Below are 17,995 nucleotides of genomic sequence, written 5' to 3'. Positions count from 1 at the left end.
CTTCCTTCCTTCCTTCCTTCCTTCCTTCCTTCCTTCCTTCCTTCCTTCCTTCCTTCCTTCCTTCCTTCCTTCCTTTTTTTTTTCATGCAACCAGCACAGAACTTGGATACAAAGCATTCCAGGCACTTGTACAGGCTGCCAAGTAGGGCTTCAGTCCACTAGGAAAATTCCACAACACTGTTATCTAGCATCACTGCTATAAGTTACTGCATACAGAAATCCTGAAACTCAGATGTCAGATGATAAACATAGTAACTGATCTTAAGGAACTGGATGATCAGTGGGAATGAGGAAGGGAGAGTTTGATCCTAGTCTGGTCCCAGAGGCTAATGCAGGTCTCTGTCTTCTGTTACACGTCATGGCTTTTCTTGTATAAACTCAGGATAAACTCAGCATTTGCTCAGGACAACCAGTACTTATTAGCAGCTCTCTCCCTCCAGCCAGACACAGCATCACAACATTGCTAGGGCTGGAGGCACTTCTGCAACCACCTGGTCCCACCCCATGGTTCAGTGCATGTCACCTAGTCCAGGCTGTCCAGGTATGCATCCAGCTGGATGCAAGAAAGGGAAAAAAAAGGAGCAACCACAAAAGCAGCTACTTTTCTTCTGTATAAGTGAAATTTCCTGTATTTTGATTTATACTCATTTTCTCTTGACCTTTCAGGGAGCCTGGCTCCACTGTCTTCACTTCCCCCATCACTGCTGAGTCACAACAGCACAGGCAATCATCCCTCCCTTCCCTCTGCCCAGATCCTCCCCTGCCACTTTCCTCCAATGCAGGCAGCAATGGACTTGGGTCTGCTGCTCAGAGTTTGGCTTTCCACACATTGCCTGTCCTCCCAATGCTAGCCATTAGAAACACAGATGGACAATGACAAATGGAACAGAAGCAGCTCTCTTTCACCGTGCATGCTGCTGGCAGCAGCTTGGCATTCAGGAAAATGAACCCAGCCTCAAAGGATAACAGGATCCACAGCACACAGCCAAAGCACGATCTGTGCGGGTGTTGATAGGCTCCAGTCCCAAACGGACTGTTAGTGGAAGCCTCTCAGTGATCAGGAAAGTCAATCTGTACCAAGTTATGTAAAATCAATTAAAATCTGCATGGCTCCATTGCAGGCCAGCCACTGGAACCTGCCCTTGTTTGTTCAGCCCATCATGACTGTCCCTAATTAATATTTTTTTTTTATGCTGTCATACTTTCTCAGTGCTCAGAGTCTGTTAAGCACTTTTGAGACTATTTTAGACCTTCACTTGTCTACCACTGCTTTGTGATTTACTTCCCATCCTGGAGCCATTCATTAGAGGGGTGCTTTGTACTTATTCTATGACTACTGTTGCCAAAATGACAGCATCCACACTGGCTTGTGCAACAATAATGACATATGGCTTGATGAGCTCCTGAATGAGGCCCAGGCAGGGGTGTTGATTAGGCTTTGGCTTAATTATTGAAGAGCAACAAAAATCGCTTATTGAAAATATCCTATATGGCAAGAGCAACCATTCGTATCATACAGCAAGCCATTATGTGGAAAAGCAGAGTCCTCTCTCTGATCTTCCTCTACCCCATGAGAACCACGGGAGCCTGCGGTGTGCAGGGGGTTCCACACCTGGAGGTCCTCTGGGAATGGGTGAGTTGAGGTTGAGGAAGGGCTCGTGCAGAATAGGAGTACCTCTATTCACTGGCCACCATCATGCATTTCCACACTACTTTTTATGGAGTAATACCAAACTTTCCTATACTATAGATGGTTAGATTTTGTCTTTCCAAGGTGCTACCTATTGTGCGACTTGAACACCCAGAAGGACTCTACAGTTTCAGTAGTGACTGGAGGAGATGATTTAGTGATCAGGACGAAACACCAGGAAGCACTGTGTTGGTAGCACTGTGTTCACCCACTTTCAGCACTGTCCCTGCTGACGGCTGGGGGTGAAGGAGGCCCTGCTGTAGGCTCACTTGCCCTGCATACACTATGCATGGTTACGGCTTCATCAGCCTGCTTCACAGACCTGGCACTTCAGATCCTTCTTCAGCTCTAAAAGTCTCCACTCCAACCCATAACTGGATGTCAAGACGTAGTCAACACATTACTATTTCTACAAGCTTGCTCTAGGAAACTGCAGTGTGGATCACACGTATAGGCCAGAAGGTGAGCATAAGCTAATTTCAGGTCTGTGATTTCTATATAAAAATTACTACCAAATTTAGATCTGTTGCTGTCAGCGCAAACCGCCCACCCAGAAACCTGAAGAAGTTTTTCTGAAGTATTACATAAAGGCTTTTCCTTGTTGTAAGCTCACCCTGATTTCCTGCAGCACCAGCACTACTCTCCTTGGCCAGATACCTTCTGTAGACTTATCCAGTGCCATCCATGCCATATCTCCTCTTGGACAGAAGAAGCTCAGAAAAAAAATGTAAAACTCTTGAAAGCACAGAGCAATATTTCCTTTGTCTCCATACTCCTCCTACCATTCCCGGTAATGAGATGTTTAGGGATTTCCATACCTGACAGTGTGGCTGAACTGCCATGTGGCTCTTTGCCTGTCTAATTTGTGCTGTTTTGGGGTTTTTTTTTGTCTTTTTTTTTTCTCCCTGTGTTAATGAAATTCACAGTTTAACAAGGCACTGCATGAGTAAGTACTTCCTTCTGTTTTCTGTAAACTTGCTGAAATGATAGTTTCCTTGGGTGGCCCCTCACGCCTGCTTCTTGACTAAATGTGAATAATCTGTCTTCACTTCCTCCTTCCTCAATCATAATTTCAGAGACCCTACATTCCTGCTTTTCCAGGGTGAGTCCGTGTACAGAACTTCTTGCAGTGTAACTTCCCAATCAAACCCGTGAAACACAATTGGCATAATATTAGAGCTGAGGAACATCTGTTATCTGCCAGTGCCAACAGGGAGAATATAATAGAGATATGTAGACTATAGAGAGAAAGGAGCTGAGAGTTAAAATAAGAGGAACTGAAACATATCTGAAACGTTTGGTGGCAATCCAGCCCAGAGCCTTGCTATGTAGCTCCAACTCTGAGCTGTGCAGCACTCTGTTGTACATAGGTGTAATTCTGCTCATTTAACAAACCTCTACTGATAGGCTGCTTCACATCTGCAACTTCAGTGACTTAGTGCAAGTTCTCCTTATGGTAACAGCAAGTGATCAGGGCTGGTCCTGCTGGCCTGGGAATCTGCTCAGCCCTGAGTGAGCTACGTTCACCAAAGCCTTGCTGGCACCTACTGAGAATTCATACAGAACCTCCTTTCAGGATGCAAGCTTAGAGTTTCTGATGGATGCATTTGCACAGTAAAGTTTCCAAGTGACCATCGGTAATTAACAGAATTTTTAATCAAGATCCCAGGTGGTTCAGCCCTGCACTGATGACCACTGCTAGTGGAAGCCCCAGGACCACCTGGTTCTGATGCTCCTGCTGACTGCTAGAGGACCCGGAGCTGTCACCTTAGCCAAGGCCTCCATTTCTTTACAGCAGTGGGAATTTCCCTGGTCCCATAGGTACAGAAGACATGGTGGGGAAAAGCACTGGGCTAAATTCATTTTCTCTTGTCTTGTGCAAAATTCATACTCCTCCTATTGCTGTCCTGGCTCCCTGAAGCTGCAATGCTGGGAATTTAATAGGAGATCCAGCAAATTTAATAGGAGTAGCTAGCAAAACACATATTTCACTCCCTGAGATGTTGTAGCTGAAGTCACTCAAATCACACAAAGGGATAACACTTTCCTTTTGAAAGGGAAGCCAGCGTCTGATCTACTTAGAAATATCTTTATCATTCTTTAATTGCTGCTTTTGTTTTTAAATAAAAGGAATAAGCATGAAAGTAAGCCAAGAAAAGCATATATTTACATGAAAGTAATTCAGATACATGAATGAAAGGAAATGAATCAGTTTAACAGGCAAGAAAGGTTAAAGATGATTACATGCCTTATCATCTATGCAGTCTCTCTGCAACACTTCTCATTCTAGAACGTGTCTACTATAACGTAAATAGCCCCATATTTCAGCCATCCCTTTTAAATCACTAAAAGGAGTTTTTCTGCATTAGGTGGAGAATGATGATATTTAAGGAAACTGATTGGTGCCAGGGAATGGCACCTGGCTTTTTTCCATGCTGTGTAGAAATGTCCCCCAAATGTATTTGAGAACTGAAATTTCAAGCCTTGCTAAGCAAAATACCATAAGGCACAGAGAGAGCTGGAGGGGCTTTCTGGTCTTTCCAGTGAAGATTTTGGTCACTGGGAAGAAGACTTTCCAATAAGACATTGGTCACTGGGATCTTTGAGCCTGGCATCTCACAGTGTTTCTGCATGGCAGATCCTCCTTTCCTCTCATTTTCCCCGTCAAAGCCTTCCCGAGTTTCCTCCTCCATTTTATTTCTCTCCCTCACTCAAGTTTTCACTTTTCTTCCAGACTGCTCTTAATAGAGTTTTAGCCAGGGTTGAGGAGCAGGAGGGCTCTCCGTCCTTCTTTTATTCAAATTATTTAGACTGCCGACCTGATCCTCAACGGCTCTACAGATCTCCAAGTCATGGAGCACCTGTTGGGCACAGGAGACCCAAGTCCACATCATGGAGCTTGCTTTGATGTGACTGCTCACCTGAGTCCTTGATGCTCTCTGGAAGCACGGTCTATTGATCCCATGGTTGTCTTCCAAGCCATGTATCCCAAGCCTGCCCACTTCCTGGCCTGCAGGCACTGCTTGGTCCCATCCACAGCAACACCCCAAAGAATGAAGCTGTTCCCATCTGCATTTTCTTCCCACGTTAGAAGCAGATAAATGATTTCACTCCCAACCCTCTCAGAGGACATCATAAATGTTTGCAAGGCAGTTCAGAGAGCTCGCCGCCACATGTTCATGCACACTGCTTCGTTCTGTGAAATTTCCAATTTTGTGAATGCCTCAGGCATTCTCCGTACTACTTAACCTCAAAACAGGGCAAATGGAAGCAGCCTTCTGAAATTCAGACAGCAGTTCACACATTTCGGATAGGAAACTTCAGAAGTGCACATACTTTAGTAGTTCGTTGAAAAATATGAATGAAAAGCGACACGTCGAAGCTTGAAAATAGCCTGGGTGAGATCTTTCTGATGAGGAGGAGGGAATGTGAAAAAAGAAGGATAATTTTAATGCACAACCTGAGATAGAGCTGGGTGCCTTTTTATGTCAAGAACTGATCATCCTATTTTTGAAACAGTGCCTCCTTTTTATCTACACATGGAGTCCCAGCGAGGGAGGACTGTGGCTGCACTGTTCTCTTGCATGTTTCTCACAAATCTGTGCTATGGGTGTAGGTGCCAGTGCAGTCAATATGGAAAGAAACTGAGAATTTGGTGCTGGAAGCACAAACCAGCATGACTAAGAAGAAATCCCCTTATGGCTCAGGAAACAGGAGTCATTTCTTTGTGGAATTCAATCACTGGGAGGAGGCAAATGTCATAGCCTCAGCTGGAAGTCTTCATGAAGGTCATTTGTGATGTGCTAGGAACAAAGGCCAGAGCTATATTTTCCTTCAGTCTCAGGACTGCACAAACCACACTCTATTTCCTAGGAAATGCCCTTTCTCACTCACCTCAGCTCTCGCTTGTGCAGACTAGCTCAGTATTTCTTTCCCAGAGCTGGTTGCCCAGCTCCTCGTTGCCATTCCTTCTGCCACCCTCTTTTCTCTTGCTGGCTTTACACAGCCCAGAAGTTCAGTTCCTCCTCTGAGTATCTTCGTGTCCTCCTCCGCACCCGCTCCAACAGCTCTGCACCTTTCTTGTGCTGAGGGTCTGGTCACAGTGCTCAGATGGGGCCTCACGAGGGCAGAGTGCAGAGGGACCATCCCTTTCCTTGCCCTCTGCCACCCCTCTGTTGATGCAGCCCAGAACACAGTTGGCCTTCCAGGCTCCAAGCGCACACTGCTGGCTCAATGTCCAGCTTTTCATCCACCGGAATCCCCAAGTCCTTCTCCGCAGGGCTGCTCTCTAGGAGTTCTTTTCCCAGTTTGTACTCATGTCTGAGATTGCCCTGACCCAACTGCAACACCCTGCACTTGGCCTTGTTAATATATATAAACCTCATTAGGTTCATGTGGATCCACTTCTGAAGGTTGTCCAGGTCTCTCTGGATGGCTTCCCTCCTTTCTGTTTTATCAACTGCACCACTCAGCTTGGTGCCATCAGCAAACTGCTGAGGGTGCACTCAATCCCACTGCCTGTGTCATTGACAAAGATACTGAAGAGCACCGGTCCCAACATGGACCCCTGTGGGACAGCACTTGTCACCAGCCAACACCTGGACATAATGCTGTTGACAACAACTCTCTGTCTATAACCATCCAATCAACTCTTCATCCACAGAATAATCTAGTCTTCAAATCCTTATCCAGTGTAGAGATAAGGGTGGGATGCACGAAGCCTTGCAAAGTCCAGGTAGATGACATCAGTTGCATTGCTGAGCAGCTGGGAAAAGGCTGATCACACTGCTGTAATGGCATGTAAGTCATTAACGTGTTGAAAGGCACCGTCAGCTGGACAGCAAGGCAGATATCCAGTAAAAGGGTATTAAAATTATTATTAATTCATGCCTCAAAGCCCAGACAGTGCATTAAGCTATGGGTGTCCTGCACTGCAGAAGATCTTTTAACCAGACAGAAAATAGCAGTAGCACAAAACACTGCAAGTGGTTAAATTACAGAGCAAGCCGCAGAGTTGACATGATTGATTAATCTCTATCAGAGCATCAAGAAACTATGAAACAAGCACACACTCTGGTGGGCTTTATCTCCCACACAACCAGCAGAAATGTCAGTTTCATTTGCTGTTTATCAGGAAGGTGGTTTGTATGCAGCCAGGGTAGCGGCACAGTTAGCAATCCATGCAGAACGCTCCCTGAGATATGTGTCCAATACTGCAGACTGGTGATGGAGACACAGTGTCAGGCCCAGAGGATGGAGCTCCTCAGCTCAGGCAGCTCTGGAGCTGCTGCATCTTAGCAAGGCAACTGCAGATCTGAATTCCTAAAGCACCAGAGGTTTCAATGGAAGCAAAGGGGAAACTGCAATTCCCACAGGGCAGCTCTTTATTAGAGTCCTGGTACCTGCTGTCACTTGGTGGCACATTCAATAGCTGAGTAGAAAGAAATATTTTAATACTTAGAGGAACAGCTAATCTCATGGAGAGCAAAGGGAATTTTCACTTGCAACCTGCTTCTTGCGCTACATGGCCCCTCCCTACCTTGGCTGTGCAGGGAGCACTTCCAGGCACAGTGAAGACCAGAGCATGTGCTGGAGGTTTCTTGAGTGTTCCAGTGGGTCCCCACTGGACCCTCTCCTCTAGAGTTCCTCCAACCTGAGTGCACTTGTTCTCAGCAGAGCAACAGCAGTACCACCACTCTAGATACTTAATGCATCAGGCTGGTGAGAAGACATCCTGGAAGCATTACTGAGGCTGATACAGAGCAAAGGTTTGGAGGAATTTTCTGGATCTGCATGCTAAGTGTAGAAGTATGGCAGAAGAAGGGTTTGAGAACTTTTAGGCACTGAAGAGAGCCTACATTGTCCTATACAGCCTCTAATTAAAAATTCTGCTTGGGTTGTCCTCTCAGTGGCATGTCATTATTTCCAACCAGTCCCAGAGGGTGACAAAGGATGCTCCTCTCCAGCACGTTGGTAGGAGGAGCTGTAATGACCCAGCATAGTACCAGGAACAGTGCAAAGGACACGAGTCTTGTAGTCTGCCCTGCTGTAAAGCAGAGCTGAGAGGCACAGTTACAAAGAGTGGAGGTACTGGCTTCTCCTTTGAGAGAATTCATACCATGAATTCTCACCTGCTAATTTTTTCTCATCAGAATAGTGTGTATTGAAAAACTTGCTGAATTACAGTGGAATCTCATTGTAATTACTAAAGTCTTCTATCACATGGTGAGACTGATCACAGTAATGTAAATGTTCAGTGAGTAAGAAGCTGATGATGGCAGGGCACAAATCCATGCAATATTGCACTGTAACGAGTGCTGCATCTGTTCTTCCTGATGAGTCAGAACAGAGAGGGAAAGCACAGCAACCCTCTGCTTCTCCCAGGCCACAGGGATGCCACATTACTTCCTATAATCAAGCAAAATCCAGACAGACTCACAGCGATGTTCTGCCTTCTCAGGAGTTTCATCCAGAGCATGGCAAGGGCCAGTGAACCAGTTCACTATTATAAACTTTGTAGAGTTCAGATAGCATCGTTGTGCATGCTTTTGTTCCAGACAACACTGCTGTTGTCTTAAATAGTGCTGAGCTGGAAGTAAATTCCTTGTCTGATCTGCTCAAGAGTGCTGGACTGCCAGGAGTCAGAGCATGGTCTCAGTTCTAGCACTGCAGTAAGATTTAATCTCTGGTAGCCCAAACTCTAACAACAAGTGGGTGAGAACTTTGGTATCATCATCAATTAAGACGACAGGTCCATGTCTGGCAGATCAGTCTGAGATGAGTGCCAGCTGAAATATGTCTTCTTGGAGATGATCTTTTGTACATGCACGAAGGATTAAGAGTTGCTAGAAACTGAAATTTTCCAGCTTGTGTTGAAGCTTGTTTCCCATATACAAGAACAAGACTGAGAAACCCTCTGTACTTTGCTGTAAAATTGCCTGACCAAGAAAAGAGGAAAGACCCTGCCAACCTGTGAAAGAGACGGAAAAGAAAGTACCAGAGTGAAGCTCATGCAGTAACTTTTTGGAATTACACATAGTGACAATTGGAAATGCCTGAGGTACAGAAAGACCTTGGTTTTGCTGAAATGCCCACAGCTCTTCCCCATTTCCTCTGCAAACCCACACACTCCAGGAAGAGGTCAGCAGAACCCAATGATGAGCTGAGGAAGGATGAACTCTTCAGCACATGGACTTTCAGGAGAATGTTTGTATCCACAATGCATGGCGAAGGTGGGATGCTTCACTCCTCTCATTCTCAGCTTCTGTTTCACTCGTAGGCCCAGAGCTGTTCTTTTGTTTAGAATCATAGAACCATTACGGTTGGAAAAGACCTCTAAGATCACCAAGTCCAACCATCAACCCATCTCCATCATGCCCACCAAACCATGTCCCTCAGTTCCTTAAACACCTCCAGGGATGGTGACCCCACCACCTCCCAGAGCAGCCTGTGCCAATGCATCACCACTCTTTCAGAGAAGAAAATTTTCCTAACATCCAACCCAAACTCCCCTGGCACAACTTGAGTCCACTACCTCTTGTCTTAGCACTGTTACCAGGAAGAAGAAGCCAACCCCCACCTCTCTCCAACCTCCTGTCAGAGAGTTGTAAAATGCTCCCAGGACTTGAGAAGATGTTCTACAAAGTCTTCATTGGCATCCCTTCTTTCTTGCAACAGTATTTTATTTTTGCCTGTGGAGGAAGGCTTCTGTACTTTCATTTGTCTCTGTGTTCTTAGCCTTGTTCCACTTCTCCAGTCCTTTACCTATTTGGCTCTGGCTCCGTATACCAGGAGTAAAACATGTATTTATGGAATGTCATTTTCAAATTCGATCACGCTAATTATTACCTTCATTATGGATCAGTCCTGAGGGAGAAATTAAGGTTTTGAGAGCTTTCTAATCAAATTGTTCCAAAGCTCATTCTGAGATCTGTTAAGACATGCAAGGATCTTTCACCTTTATATACATTTTCAGATTGCTAATGCTCTTAGAAATAGGACTCTTGTGAAAAATGAAGCACAGTATCAGATATACCGGGTAGATCTTCCAAGAAAGGAGTGTAGAAGGTGGCAAATTAAAAGGCTTGATGAATAAAGTTTTTCAGATTAGTTAAAGAAAATGAAGTGAAACAAGTTCTGTGGGTTCAACAGAGAGCAAAAGTAGCTTTTGGCTAAGGTAAGGAGAGAACTTGTTGGAAATGACCTCAAAGGGCTGTTTAATAAAATGATGACTCTTTGGCACAAAGTCAGCAGGACTTTATCCTGTTCCAGAAGGACCAGTAATTTGTGCAGTGAATTGGTGAAGGAAAACATGCCATAGAGGAGGAAGGTCAGCTGTATTTCAGGTCACCTTCCTTCATAAAATGCTGCTTTGCCTGCTAGGGTGGGATTTTGGGAACCGACTTTGTTTCTTTCCAAGTGAATTCTGCACATCACCAGTTATTTAGTAGCTTGCATGTTTGTAGCCATAAGGGAATGATGACCATATTTTTCCCTTTAATTTACAAGATTGTTTGCACACTGGGATGCCAGATGGCCTGAACTTTAAGTTAGGAGATAATGAAGTCAAATACCAGCCTCTCATCCTGAGAGGAGGAAAGAAAATCCCTCGGAATAGATGGCATCTTGCTGAGTGCTCACAAACATCTTCGTGCAGGGCATAAAGCCTCAGCAGGGGTAGCAGTCATACCAGCAGGTTAAAACATCACTCCAGCCCTTCCTTATGTATAACTGCAGGCTTTATCAGTGAGCAGCAGCTGTAGATCCTCCAAACCTGCTATGGGAGGTGAAGTCCATTAGATACACAGTCATGGATCCCCAAAACCTGACTCCCAGTTAGCACCTCTTCTCCTGAGACATGCCCAGCCCTGTGTGGTCTTAACACACAGTCAGAGCAAAGGTCCCAGAGACTTCTTCTCCCTGCAGATGTGAACTTCATCATGATGAGCAACTTTTCCAACTGAGACACTGCAGTTCAGAAGTTGCATCAAGCTAATGGTGGTCAACTGAGGGAGCAAGGAGCATTTCTTAGAAGGCAGATCAGGGAGATGTCTGTGCCTGTGAATATAGGAGAAGTCTATATGGGTGAGTCAGATGCAGAAATCTGTGCCACTGTCACTTAGAGAGAGGACATTGCCACTGCCCACACCACGTGTTCCCCTCCAACCAGGACTGAAGCTTAACTGAGTTGGATGTTGAGGCCAGAGCTTGATAGGACCAATCTATAGGTATGCTGAATCAGTCCCAGAGGGCATCTCTGACTGATAGGGAATGAAGTTTTGTCCTCTGAAACCAAATCACTAGAGTACTCCCTGCAATAGTCCTTATTGCTAGACTTTATGCCATAGATCTCTTCACTGCCTTCAACAAAGCCTATTTAAGGACTGTCATTGCAATACAGGCGGTAGCTGTCTTCAGACTCATCCTATGTTCCTCTCCCTTTCTTCCTGTATTGCTGCAGTTACAATTTGGTTTTCAGCAGTTTTCAATGCTTGCTATGGGAAAACCATCGGCACTAATTGATAAAATGCTTTCATTTACTTGGTGACAGAATTATTAGAGGCTGATAATTGATGGAATGATATCACATGGCTTTTTTCCAATGATCACATTAATTATATATCCCTCCTGCTTTCTTGTCTGCAGCACTGTTGCTTCCATTCATGTTCATTTAACTAGATTGCACATTTCATTAGAAAACAATGAAGTATGATTAGATATAGGAAGAATCCCAGCCATAAATTGGTGCCTGAGCTTCACAATCTAACATTAGGAAGGCAATCATTTCTAAAAGTGCAATTTGGAGAAGGGGAATATTTATTTCATTTGGTCAATAAAAGGCCCAGAGTCCATTGAGCTGGGGAAACCATCCTGTCACTTCAGTTTGCTGCAGACCTGCACGGTGAGGTCATCACAGTGAAAGGTCCCAGCAGGAGGTCCATAGCTCTCCAAGCTCATTTTATTAATAATTAAGGAAATGCTCAGTCTTGGGAAGACACATCGTGTAGCGTAAAGGATTTATTACAGAGAACACAGCTCTGGGAAAGGGGCTGTGTGAGGGTTGGGACAACACTATGGTCTCATTAGAAATTAAAGTCTGGTGTCTGAGCTGAGGTTCCAGAAAGAGAAAATTGCTTCATGCCGTTAGTGATGAGCTCCACCTCAGGACACATTTTGTGAGTGTAACATCACAGCTGGGTTGTAGTCCAGCCCTGTTCTGCTCATTTCTCTCCCACTGCAAGGCCCACGTTACCCCTCAGCAGGTCAGCACTCAGAGATGCACTCCTTTTGGTTATCATACCCTGTGCATGGGCACACAGCTCTTTTACAGCTGCTGCTCCTTTGGTCTCCGGCCCTTCTGCCAACAGGCCTGGATGGCCACCAGCCCCATCCTGACCTTCTTGGACCTCTGTCATTTCTGCTCTGTATATCCCATCCTCCCTGTCCTAAAAGTAGGGCAGAGTCTCCAGAATGCCTTGTTCTGTGCAGTCTGACTGTGTGTGGCTGTATGAGGAAAGATGCTGTGCTGTAGCGGGGGTACCTCTCCCTCAGAAGCAGTAGAGGCCTGAAAGCTGCTGACAGTGGCTGTAGGGTTTTTGCTGCTCTCTGAGCAGCTGTAGTGCTGCTGTAGTAGTTGCAGCATGGGGTGCTTAGTTCTGAGTCACGTGCAAGGAAAGCGGATATGCAATGCATTCACACTAACTGGAGAGCTGGGTCCATCAACCCCATAAGTACAGGAGCACACAGCAGCTGTGTTCTGTGGGGAACTCCTTTCCAAACCACAGGAAGAAAGCAGCAGTGTTTGTTCTGGTCTGGCAGTGGTGGCACAGGTTGGTCCTGCTCTGAACTGTTGTATTCCCAGCATGGATTTCCACTACGCTGGTACCTGTAAGATTATATCCCATCCCTCATTTTGTTAGACGTGAAAAACAAGACATGTTCCTATAGACTGGGCTGTTTGGGGGGTCTGCAGTGCTGTAAGATCATCGATGTCCTAGAGCACAGCAAAGCCTTTAACTGGGTCCTGTGCCACCAGAGACAAAGGCTGTGCTAAGAAGTCCTGGCTTTGGGTTTCTCTCTCAGGACTTAGTGGTTTTCTGCATTTTTAAGCACTCTGCTTATTCGTGAAGAAGCGCAGATAACATTTTATGTGAAGTTCTGTTCACTACAAAGTCCACAATGCCTCTGTCATGCTGCACTGAACCTCTTTCTCCCTTTTCTGGGCAGTGGAGTGAGTTATATCCACTTTCACTACACATGGAGGTCCCATCTGCTAGGGGAAGTTACTCCAGTTTAGAAGAGTTCAGGGAAATGCTTTAGTAAATTAGGTCATATTTACAAAGAAAAGAAAAAAGACAGTGTGTCCTCCTCCACAAGGCTAGCGTACCTGTATTGGGATCTGCACAGTCACCATATGGGCACTGTTGTGTGGCAACCTGCAAATCTCTGCTGCAAATGTCTCTTCTATTGAAGCATTTTCCTGCTGTTCCCTGAGACAATGGCTGTAGCTCCCAGCAGTCATGGCAGAGGCAGAGCTCCTTCCCAAACAGCAGCACTCACTCAGCACACATCCCATAGGGAGGGGAAAATGCTGCTGGAGTCTGCAGGCAAGAAAAGCACTGGGAATCCTCCAGCTCCTCCTTGGCTGCTATCTCTGTACTGCTGAGTGTGTCTTTTGGGGATCTGATGGAGAGCTGGGCTACATCTGGTGTGCTTTTAGGCTCAGTTCTTAGAAGGCAATGATTACAGCTTTTATCTCTGATCTTGTCTTTCACTTAAAAAAGATCGACAAATTTAATTTTTAGAGCTCATGGTTAGTGAAAAATGAGCTGTGAAAGCATTAGAAGCCTTCGTGCATGACCATGGGAAAGTCAGTTTGGGGTTAAACCACAGAGAAATTAGCTTATGTAGTCTTAGGTCATTCCACAAGGAACTTGGAGTATTTCAGTCAGATGGTCATGAGCTGAAACCTTTTCCATTGCATTTTGTATGAAACGATAGAAACTCACAAACTGCCTCCAAGCTATGGAACAGCTGTAGGTCCCTGCAGAGGCCAGGATGACCAGCAGCAGTTGTAAGGCACGATGCACTGCCTGCATTTAGCCACAGTCCTACCAGCACATGGAGGCAGGAAACACAGCTCTGCCATTTCAGTTCACTGGACATTTTGGGAAGTGATGTCAAATCACTCCAAATTGACTTGCAGAAGATTTGGAGACTGTTTTTCCTTTCACTTTCTTTGACAAAACCAAATTAAGCAAACTGAAAAATGTAAAGAGCTGCATTCTGAAGATGTCAAGGGAAACAGCTTCTATTGTCTGAAATGAAAAAAAAGATAAATATATGTAAGTATATATGTGTAGGGAGGTGGTGGAGTCATAGCCCCTGGAAAGCGTAGGTGTAGTACTTAGGAACATGATTAGTGAGCAGTAGTGGTGGTAGATGGGCAACTGGATTCAGGTGACCTTAGAGGTCTCTTCCAACCTTGATGACTTGGTTCTATGATGATGATGATGATGGAGCACATAATCTTAGCCCCAGCTTCTTACATGCCCTTGGATGACTGCTGAAGATGTTCCTACACTAGAAGGACCTAATCCTGCTCCTGCTGATGAAGCAGCGCATGCCATTAGTGCTGTGTGAGTGGCTCACAAGCTGGGGATGTTGCCTGCTAAGCTCACCCTTCTCAGGAAGGACTGGGCTGGGTTGTGCCCTAATACAGGGACCATTGTGCCATGATCACATCCCAGAGTCTCCAAGTCTTCGTACCACGATGTGGAACAGCCCCATCTATTCACTGCTCTGAACGCCAGGCAATTTGCTGAGTTTGATAGGCGTGCTCACAAATGATTGTAGCATCGCTAATTCATTTACAACTCACTGCCATGCCAAGACGAATGCTTCATTAGAGGCAGGGAACAAAACACGCTGCCTTATACACAGTCACTGCGAGCCACACTGATTTTGCATGCTGTATCATATTATGCATGCTATCCTGCTAACTCGATTTAGCATAAGTAAAAAAAATTGTATAAAGCAGAAATTAAATCCAAATCCTAGTATACAAATTTTCCCTTCCAGCTGTAGGATCTGTTTCCCTTTCAGCCATTCTTCATTGTGTTATGACCTTTGCTAGTTTTAGCCACCTTTGCTTCCCTGGGATCGGTTCACTCAACTGTAATTACAAATTATTCAGCCACCGTGTTGCCTGTAGCTGTGGCTACGAACTAAGAAAGCTGCTCAGCAGCTGTATCGGTGCAGTTTGGCAGCGCTATGCCTTTAAATCACATACCCATCATCTCTTAGATTTGCACTGTTCGAATCAAGTCATGACGATGTGAGTCAAGGAAAGCTTCTGGGAGTGGCAAAGGCTCCCAGATGTGGATTGGTGATGGGGAGCAGGAGAACGATAAAGGAAGAAAGATTGAGAAAGGCAAACAAATGAGGTGTGTGGCACTGTGTGCATCCCAAGCAAGGCAGTCCTGCAGGTGCAGTGCTGGGCTGAGAGCAGGAGTGGGTGCAAAGCTGAGCCGAGGGATCTGCGGTTCCTCTAACACTCAGTCTGTGCTCTTTTCAATCTGCAGATTTTTTATTATATAATCAATCCTGAGTACACAGAACCCAAGCACAAAGGATCTTCCAGAGGCACCTATTCATAAGATTAAGGAATTAACACATTTAGTCAAAGAATATTTTTGCTGCCTGCATTTTGCTGCTGCTTTGGCTTGGGAGCCAAACATATGGCCTTTCCTACAATGGGAATGAGGACTCCCCTGATGGTTATCGCTGACATATGAGACAGGACAGATTCTAATTTGCAGTCCCCTGGTAGTTGGAGGCATCTGTGGTTCTGAGAGCCCTGGGACAAGGCACAAAAGCTGCAGTGGTAAAGGGCACTGTAGAGGGAAGAAGAGAAGAACTGTAACTGCAGGGGAACTGAAATAAATCCTTTGGCTCAAAGTGAACTGCTGTGAGGGAGGCCCTAGCATTGGGCAAAATTGCTGAGATAATGCTAAAAATATAGACAAAGAACTAGAAAACTGTTTGGAGAAAGCCACCTCTGAGGGATGAGGTGTGTAACTGTTGACCTCTACAGGTGGGCACTGGCTGAGATCCCACTGGGAGCAGATGGTGGAAGAGTGCCTTTCATAGGCAGCTGTAGTCAGAGGGGGTTCACAGGGAAGCCTTCTTCCTGGCTTTTCTTACTGAAGCACTGAAGAAGCATCAGGGCTGCCAGGGCAGGGGAAAAGGCTGCCAGAAATGTGGGTGCCCCCTCCATGCAGGCACTCAAGGCCAGGTTGGATGGGACCCTGGACAGCCTGATCTGATGGGTGGCAACCCTGCCCGTGGCAGCAGGTTGGAACTGGGTGATCTTTAAGATCCCCTCCAACCAAAGCCGTTCTGTGGTTGTATGATTCCATGAAGCAGACAGACCCTGCACAGCGATGTCAGCAGCCCCGGCTGGGTCTCCACTGGTGGGCACTTCTCAGCTCTGCTCCGAATAAGGGGCAACAATGGCACTTCTTCAAGGGCTGCTGGAGCAGCAGATCTCCTCAGGATTAGTTTTATAAGGGGTTTTGTAAGGTTTGGTCAGGACCCTGGTGGGACCTCAGGCATTCCATGTTTTGGCAGAACAGGTCACCTGGCATTCCTTGAACACATAGTGCTAATCCACATTTTAGAAAACAACCCTTCCTTTTCACCCCCTTTTGTGCCACTGACCCAACTGGCAGGATCCTGGCAGAGGCTGTAGAGATATCCTGCAGAAATGGACCTAGACAGTATCATTTAAAAATTGTCTGTGATGCATTTGGCTCCTTTACCTGGAAGCAAACCCCTCCTGGGCTGAGCGGGACAGAAGTGCCTGGCTGTTCCCTTAATGGAATTAACAATGGCTTCATTCAAGTTTTTTTTCATGTAGCCTGTTCAAAGCACAGTGCCTTAGGAGAGGTTTTTAGGTTGGGAAATGAGTACTCAGACTTCCAGAGGCAGTGTGTGCAGCGGTAAAAAAAGCCAAGGTTTTATGTGCTTGGTTGAGGACGAGGCACCTCGCGGAGCTGAGGCACGGCGGAGCAGAGATTCGTGTTGAGAAAATACAGCAGCACAGCAGTGAGAAGCCTTTATAAATAATGTTCCTCCCAGTAATGCCACACATCAGTCACACTGACTCTGGGTTTATAGATCGTGCGCTGTGCTGTCTTTAAGAACCGGATTACACAGTCAGGAGCTGAGCAGTTGCACCAAGTGTCACAGAGGTGGTTCCCTGTTGTTTATTGTGCTGCACAGTGCTGGTACCCCTGGAGATACAATAGGAGCACTAGGAACAAGCCTCTTCAGGGATGCTCACAGCACTCACTGATGAGGGAGGTAATTGTCCCCCTCTGCTCGGCTCTTGTGAGGCCCCATCTGCAGCGCTGCGTCCAGGCCTGGGCCCCCAGCACAGGAAGGACGTGGAGCTCTGGGAGCGGGTCCAGAGGAGGGCACTGAGATGGTCAGAGGGCTGGAGCAGCTCTGCTGTGAGGAAAGGCTGAGGGAACTGGGCTTGTTGAGGTTGGAGAAGCGAAGGCTGTGGGGAGACCTCATTGTGGCCTGCCAGAACTTGAAGGGAGCGAATAAACAGGAGGGGGAACGGCTGTTTGTGAGGGTGGGTAGTGATAGGACGAGGGGAATGGTTTGAAACTCAGACAGGGGAGGTTTAGGTTGGATATAAGGAGGAAGTTTTTCACCCAGTGGTGGTGAGGCCCTGGAACAGGTTGCCAAAGGAGGTTGTGGATGCCCCATCCCTGCAGGCATTCAAGGCCAGGCTGGATGTGGCTCTGGGCAGCCTGGTCTGCTGGTTGGTGACCTGCACATAGCAAGAGGTTGGAACCAGATGATCTTTGTGGTCCTTTTCAACCCAGGTTATTCATTCTGGGCACCTCAGCTGCTTCCTCTGCACCCTTCGTCAGGGGATGGCAATGGCAGGGGGTTACATCCCACAGCCGGACAACCCGGATGGGGCACTGTCAGCAGTGATGGTGATGTAGACCACCAGTGAGGAGGAGCTGCAGTTCTTGTCTTGCTGCAACCACAGCTGTGCCCCAGTGTGTTGCCCAGTGCCTCTGGTGCAGCTGCTGGGCACCGCTGGGTGCAGCCCGGCTCCGTCCTCTCTGCAGGGACTGATGGCCATGCTTGGGATCCCCCTGAGCCTGCTCTCCTGCAGGCTGGGCCACCCCAGCTCTCCCAGAATCCCACCCCAACCGTTTACCATCCCTGCGTTCCCAGTGGTGCTGCCTGAGGAGGGGAGGGGATTCTGGAGAGGATTTT

General features: G+C 46.5%; 1 protein-coding gene across 2 annotated transcripts in view; it reads left to right on the top strand.

Annotated features, from left to right (window-relative positions):
* SHISA6 (shisa family member 6) overlaps positions 1 to 17,995 on the top strand; it is a 234,628-nt gene that overhangs the window by 100,680 nt on the left and 115,953 nt on the right. The gene's annotated exons all lie outside the window — the stretch shown is intronic.

This window comes from Meleagris gallopavo, chromosome 20 (genome assembly GCF_905368555.1).
Source record: "Meleagris gallopavo chromosome 20, MGAL_WU_HG_1.1, whole genome shotgun sequence".
Lineage (NCBI taxonomy): Eukaryota > Metazoa > Chordata > Aves > Galliformes > Phasianidae > Meleagris > Meleagris gallopavo.
The sequence above is the reverse complement of the archived record's forward strand: the minus strand, read 5'-3'. Positions and strand labels throughout refer to the sequence as shown.